Source organism: Manacus candei, unplaced genomic scaffold, assembly GCF_025592945.1.
Source record: "Manacus candei isolate 608988 ecotype Guabito, Panama unplaced genomic scaffold, ASM2559294v1 h1tg000031l, whole genome shotgun sequence".
NCBI lineage: Eukaryota > Metazoa > Chordata > Aves > Passeriformes > Pipridae > Manacus > Manacus candei.
The window spans coordinates 108,153-114,293 of NW_026138079.1; the positions used below are offsets into that span (position 1 = coordinate 108,153).

At 45.4% G+C, this 6,141-nt stretch overlaps 1 long non-coding RNA gene across 1 annotated transcript; it reads right to left on the reverse strand.

Annotated features, from left to right (window-relative positions):
* Positions 1-1,442: 1,442 nt before the first annotated feature.
* Positions 1,443-4,053, reverse strand: LOC127472734 (uncharacterized). Its single transcript, XR_007905136.1, has 2 exons — positions 2,148-4,053; positions 1,443-1,726 (listed from the first exon to the last, which is right to left on the reverse strand). It is a non-coding gene; the product is annotated as an uncharacterized LOC127472734 (long non-coding RNA).
* Positions 4,054-6,141: the final 2,088 nt, after the last annotated feature.

A 6,141-nucleotide genomic window follows, 5' to 3' on the forward strand; every position in this document is an offset into this window, starting at 1 on the left:
CCGGGAGAAGGGGAGCGAGGCGAGCAGCGGGGACGGCGGGGTTCTTGGGGGCGGGCAGGGCGGGGCCGGGCGGCGGGGCCGGCGCGAGCCGGGGGGCGGGCCTGGGCGGGCCGAGGGGCGGGGCCGGGCGGAGCGGCGCGAGCCGGGGGGCGGGCCTGGGCGGGCCGAGGGGCGGGGCCGGCGCGATCCCGCGGCGCTTCGCTCTGGGCTCCGGGGCTGTTCCGGGCTGGTTTTGGGTGCGGGTTTTGGGGCACTGCGCACACCCTGCCCTGGTCACAGCCCCGCCCCAGCTCGCTGCACTCCCCGCACCCCTCGCTCAGCTCCGCGGGGATTTGTGCCTCCTCTGAAGGTGGCAAATGTCTGCAAAGCCAGTGGCGAAGCCAGAGAGCTGCAGCCCCCGGGCCCCGCCGCGGCTTCCCCGCCCTCCCCCGGCCCCTCCCGCCCGTCCCGCCCCGCAGCGCCGCTCCCGCTGCCGCCCTCGACCCCAAGGAACGAACGCCGTGCCCCCAGCACAGGCCGGTCCCTCCCCGGCAGCCTCGGCAGCGCCGGGAGCGGCCGCAGCCCCCAAGGACGGGCGGGGCGCGCCGGGAGGGGCCGCGCGGGGCGGGGGCGGGTCCCGCGGCTGCGACCCCGCGGGGAAGGGACCCCCGGGCCGGCCCCGGCCGGCCCCGCCGCTGGCCCTGCTCGGCCACCGCCCCTCGCCCACAGTTTTAACGTTAGAGAGCCAAGATTTAACCCAGAGCGCCGCAAGCTCCCACGTGCAGGGCATTTCCACAGACTTGTTATTTTTCTCTTTTTAATGACCACATGGCTAAAGTCAGGGAAATACAATCAGCATTCCCTAAACACCATCACTTCTACACCCACCTGCGATCAGGGGCCGATGGGCAGCAGCCTGCCCTGGACGGGCTGCAGGGATGGTGTGAAGGCCACTGTGCCCCAGGTTTGAAGGACTCTGGCCATGATCCCTGGCCCGTGGGCAGAAAGCCCAGAGCCAACGGGAACTCCAGCCAGCTGCAGGCAGATGTTACTCTGTCCCAGTTTGCCAGGGGTGGGCACGAAGGGGCCCTTCCCCGTTCGGAAGTGGAAGTTGTCCCCTGTGCACAGCCCGCTCTGATCCTCGGCCTCGTGGGAGCCAATTCCCTTGTCCCAGCCCACTTCCTGCAGAGAAGAAAGGGAAAGATTGCACAGAAGGGAGACATTCTTCCCTGGGAGGGTGGGGAGGTGGCCTGGCACAGAGAAGTTGTGGCTGCCCCATCCCTGCAAGTGGCCAAGGCCAGGCTGGAGGTCTATTAGAAGGTGTCCCTGCCTGTGGCAGGGGGTGGAAGGAGATGATCCCTGAGATCCTTTCCAACCCAAACCACTCCAGGATCCCAGGATGATTCCATGCTCTCTCTCTGCATTTCTTTGGCATCATTTCCTCTCAAAAACAACATCTGCGATTTAGTTGATTGCTAAAGCCATCATTTTAGAATCATCTCAGGAATCCAAAGGGACTGGAAAACACACAGAAATCATTCCTGCACCCACCAAATCAGTAGGAATTGGAACCCGATTCCCTCATCTCTCTCCTTGTTCTTCTTGGCTGGAAAACCTGATGATCCCCACTGGCTGTTTTTAGGCTGCTTTTCTTCCACAGCTCCTTTCCTCCCGGCTGAAACCTCCTGGCATCTTCAGGCCTTATCTGGAGGGAAGCCCCTCTGAAGTATTTCCTCTCGTGGCAATTCTGTGGGATGAAGAAGTAAAAAAAGCACGTCAAGAGCTCCTTCTACCCCCTTCCCTCGCAAACACCCTCCCAGTTTGTCCTTGGCAGCTCCATCCCCCCGGCAGCCGCACCCGACGCTTCGGCTCCGCTGGGAAAGGGACAGCAAGTGCAGAAGCAAGTTCAGGTCTGGGCAGGGGCTCCCTGGGGAACGGCACTTCAGTGCTTTAGTCCGTGGCCTTTCCTGCTGCCCTCCCTCCTGGAGGCAGAGGATGACCCGTCCCTTGTTTCTCCCACGCTGGCAGACCCAGGTCCTGCTCCTTTGGCCCCACTTTTCTTGGCAGACCCGGCATCATTTCCCAGGGTCCCCAGGAAACTTCTGCACTTGACCCATTGCTAAGTGCAGAGCACAGGGCGAGGGAAGGACAAATTTCTCAGCACCCACCCCCTGGAATTTCCCTCCTCCGCAGCACGCTCCCGTTCCCGCTGTCTCTGGAGGTGCCCGCACGAGTCCTCCTTCTCCCAGCCCTGCCAAACTGACACACACACAGGAGAAATAACAAGTCTTGCTTGCACAATTCCCCACCCTAACCCTTGCCTGTCCTGCCCAGAGCTGAGGGAAATCTGACGGAATATTAATAAACCACCTTTGTTAAGAGCAGTCATCAGCCCGGTCCTTCAGGCTTTGCAGGAGTTTGTAGGGAACAGCCCCAAATTCCAGTCCTACCTCTAAATTTGTAACAGCTTTCCTTGGAGAGATTCTGGACAGTAACACATACAACAAAATTAAAATCAGGAGAGGAGCCTTAAAAAATTATAATCAGGAGAGGAGCCTGAAAAAACTAAAATCAGGAGAGGAGCCTAAAAACCTGAAAATCAGGAGAGGAGCCTAAAAATCTAAAAATCAGGAGAGGAGCCTAAAATCCTAAAAATCAGGAGAGGAGCCTAAAAAAATTAAAATCAGGAGAGGAGCCCAAAAAATTTTAAATCAGGAAATGAGCCTAAAAATCTTAAAATCAGGAGAAGAGCCTAAGAGAATAAAAATAAGGAGAGCAGCCTAAAAAAATTAAAATCAGGAGAGGAGCCTAAAAAAATTAAAATCAGGAGAGGAGTATAAAAATCTTAAAATCAGGAGACGAGCCTAAAAATCTAAAAATCAGGAGAGGATCCTAAAAAAAACAAAAATCAGGAGAGGAGCCTAAAAAAATTAAAATCAGGAGAGGAGCCTAAAAAAATTAAAATCAGGAGAAGAGTCTAAAAAAATTAAAATCAGGAGAGGAGCCTAAAAAAATTCAAATCAGGACAGGAGCCTACAAAAACTAGAATCATGAGAGGAGCCTAAAAAAATTAATATCAGGAGAGGAGCCTAAAAATATAAAAAACCAGCAGAGGAGCCTAAAAAAATGAAAAGCAGGAGAGGAGCCTAAAAAAAAAAAAATCAGGACAGGAGCCCAAAAAAATTTCAAATCAGGAAAGGAGCCTAAAAATATTAAATCAGGAGAAGAGCCTAAGAGAATAAAAATCAAGAAAGCAGCCTAAAAAAATTAAAATGAGGAGAGGAGCCTAAAATAATCAACATCAGACGAGGAGCCCAAAAAAATTAAAATCAGGAGAGGAGCCTAAAAAAATTAAAATCAGGAGAGGACACTAAACAAATTAAAATCAGGAGAGGAGTCTAAAAAAATTAAAACCAGGAGAGGAGCCTAAAAATCTTAAAATCAGGAGAAGAGCATAAAAACCTAAAAATCAGGAGAGGAGCCTAAAAAAAACAAAAATCAGGAGAGGAGCCTAAAAAAATAAAAATCAGGAGAAGAGTCTAAAAAAATTAAAATCAGGAGAGGAGCCTTAAAAAATTAAAATCAGGAGAGGAGCCTGAAAAAACTAAAATCAGGAGACGAGCCTAAAATCCTAAAAATCAGGAGAGGAGCCTAAAAATCTTAAAATCAGGAGACGAGCCTAAGAGAATAAAAAAAAAGGAGAGCAGCCTAAAAAAATTAAAATCAGGAGAGGAGCCTAAAAAAATTAAAATCAGGAGAGGAGCCAAAAAAATTTTAAATCAGGAAATGAGCCGAAAAATCTTAAAATCAGGAGAAGAGCCTAAGAGAATAAAAAAAAAGGAGAGCAGCCTAAAAAAATTAAAATCAGGAGAGGAGCTTAAAAAAATTAAAATCAGGAGAGGAGCCTAAAAAAATTAAAATCAGGAGAAGAGTCTAAAAAAATTAAAATCAGGAGAGGAGCCTAAAAAAATTAAAATCAGGAGAAGAGCCTAAAAAACTTAAAATCAGGACAGGAGCCTACAAAAACTAGAATCATGAGAGGAGCCTAAAAAAATTAATATCAGGAGAGGAGCCTAAAAATAAAAAAAAAACAGCAGAAGAGCCTAAAAAAATTAAAAGCAGGAAAGGAGCCTAAGAGAATAAAAATCAGGAGAGGAGCCTAAAAAAATTAATATCAGGAGAGGAACCTAAAAAAACTAAAAGAGGAGAGGAGCCAAAAAAAAATTAAAACCAGCAGAGGAGCCAAAAAAACTAAAAATCAGGACAGGAGTCCAAAAAAATTTTAAATCAGGAAAGGAGCCTAAAAATATTAAAATCAGGAGAAGAGCCTAAGAGAATAAAAATCAAGAGAGCAGCCTAAAAAAATTAAAATGAGGAGAGGAGGCTAAAATAATCAAAATAAGACGAGGAGCCCAAAAAAATTCAAATCAGGAGAGGAGCCTAAAAAAATTAAAATCAGGAGGGGAGCCTGAAAAAATTAAAATCAGGAGAAGAGTCTAAGAAAATTAAAATCAAGAGAGGAGCCTAAAAAAATTAAAATCAGGAGAGGAGTTTGAAAAAACTAAAATCAGGAGAGGAGCCTAAAAATCTTAAAATCAGGAGACGAGCCTAAAATCCTAAAAATCAGGAGAGGAGCCTAAAAAAATTAAAATCAGGAGAGGAGCCAAAAAAATTTTAAATCAGGAAATGAGCCTAAAAATCTTAAAATCAGGAGAAGAGCTTAAGAGAATAAAAATCAGGAGAGCAGCCTAAAAAAATTAAAATCAGGAGAGGAGCCTAAAAAAATTAAAATCAGGAGAAGAGCCTAAAAAATTAAAATCAGGAGAAGAGCCTAAAAAATTAAAATCAGGAGAGGAGCCTAAAAAAATTAAAACCAGGAGAGGAGCCTGAAAAAATTAGAATGAAAAGAGAAGTTTAAGAAAATTAAAATCAGGAGAGGAGCCTAAAAAATTAAAATCAGGAAAGGAGCAGAAAAAAATTAAAATCAGGAGGGGAACCTGAGAAAATTAAAATCAGGAGATGGGACTAATACAATAAAAATCAGGAGAAGAGCCTGAAAATTTAAAATCAGGAGAGGAGCCGGAAAAAATTAAAATCAGGAGAGGAGCCTAAATATATTAAAATCAGGACAGGGGACAAATACAATAAAAAACAGGAGAGGAGCCTAAAAAAATTAAAAACAGGAGAGGAGTCTGAAAAAATAAAAATCAGGAGAGGATCCTGAACAAATTAAAATCAAGAGAGGTGCTAAAATAATTAGAATCACGATAAAAGGCTAAAAAAATTAAAATCAGGACAGGAGCCTGAAAAAATTAAAATCAGGAGAGGAGCCTGAAATATTAAAATCAGGAGAGGAGCCTAAAAAAATTAGAATCAGGAGAGGAATCTGAAAAAATTAAAATCACGACAGGGGACTAATACAATAAACATCAGGACAGGAGCCTAAAAAAATTAAAACCAGGAGAGGAGCCCAGAAAAATTACAATCAGGAGACGAGCCTAAAAATCTAAAAATCAGGAGAGGACCCTAAAAACCTAAAAATCACGAAAGGAGCCTAAAAAAATTAAAATCAGGAGAGGAGCCTGAAAAAATTAAAATCAGGAGAGAAGCCTAAAAATCTAAAAATCAGGAGAGGAGCCTAAAAAAACTGAAATCAGGAGAGGAGCCTGAAAAAATTAAAATCAGGAGAGGGGACTAATACAATAAAAATCAGGAGAGGATCCTAAAAAATTTAAAATCAGGAGAGTAGCCTAAAAAAATTAAAATCAGGAGAGGAGCGTGAAAAAATTAAAATCAGGAGAGGAGCCTAAAAAAATTAAAATCAGGAGAGGAGCCGGAGAAGAGAGCAAAAGAATTAAAAGCAGGAGAAGGGAGCAAGAGAATTAAAAGGAGGAGAAGAGAGCAAGAGAATTAAAAGGAGGAGAAGAGAGCAAGATAATTAAAAGGAGGAGAAGAGAGCAAGGGAATTCAAAGCAAGACAAGTGACTAAGAGAAGAGATTAAGAGAAGTGACTAAGAGAAATGAAGGCAAGAGAAGAGAGAGAAGAGAGAGGAAGATGAGCAAGGGAAAGAAGGGAAGAGAAAAACAGAAAAGACTACATGACGGAAAATAAAGACAGGAGCCAAAGAGGGGGAAAACCCCCAAAGAGGGGAAAAGTCCCCA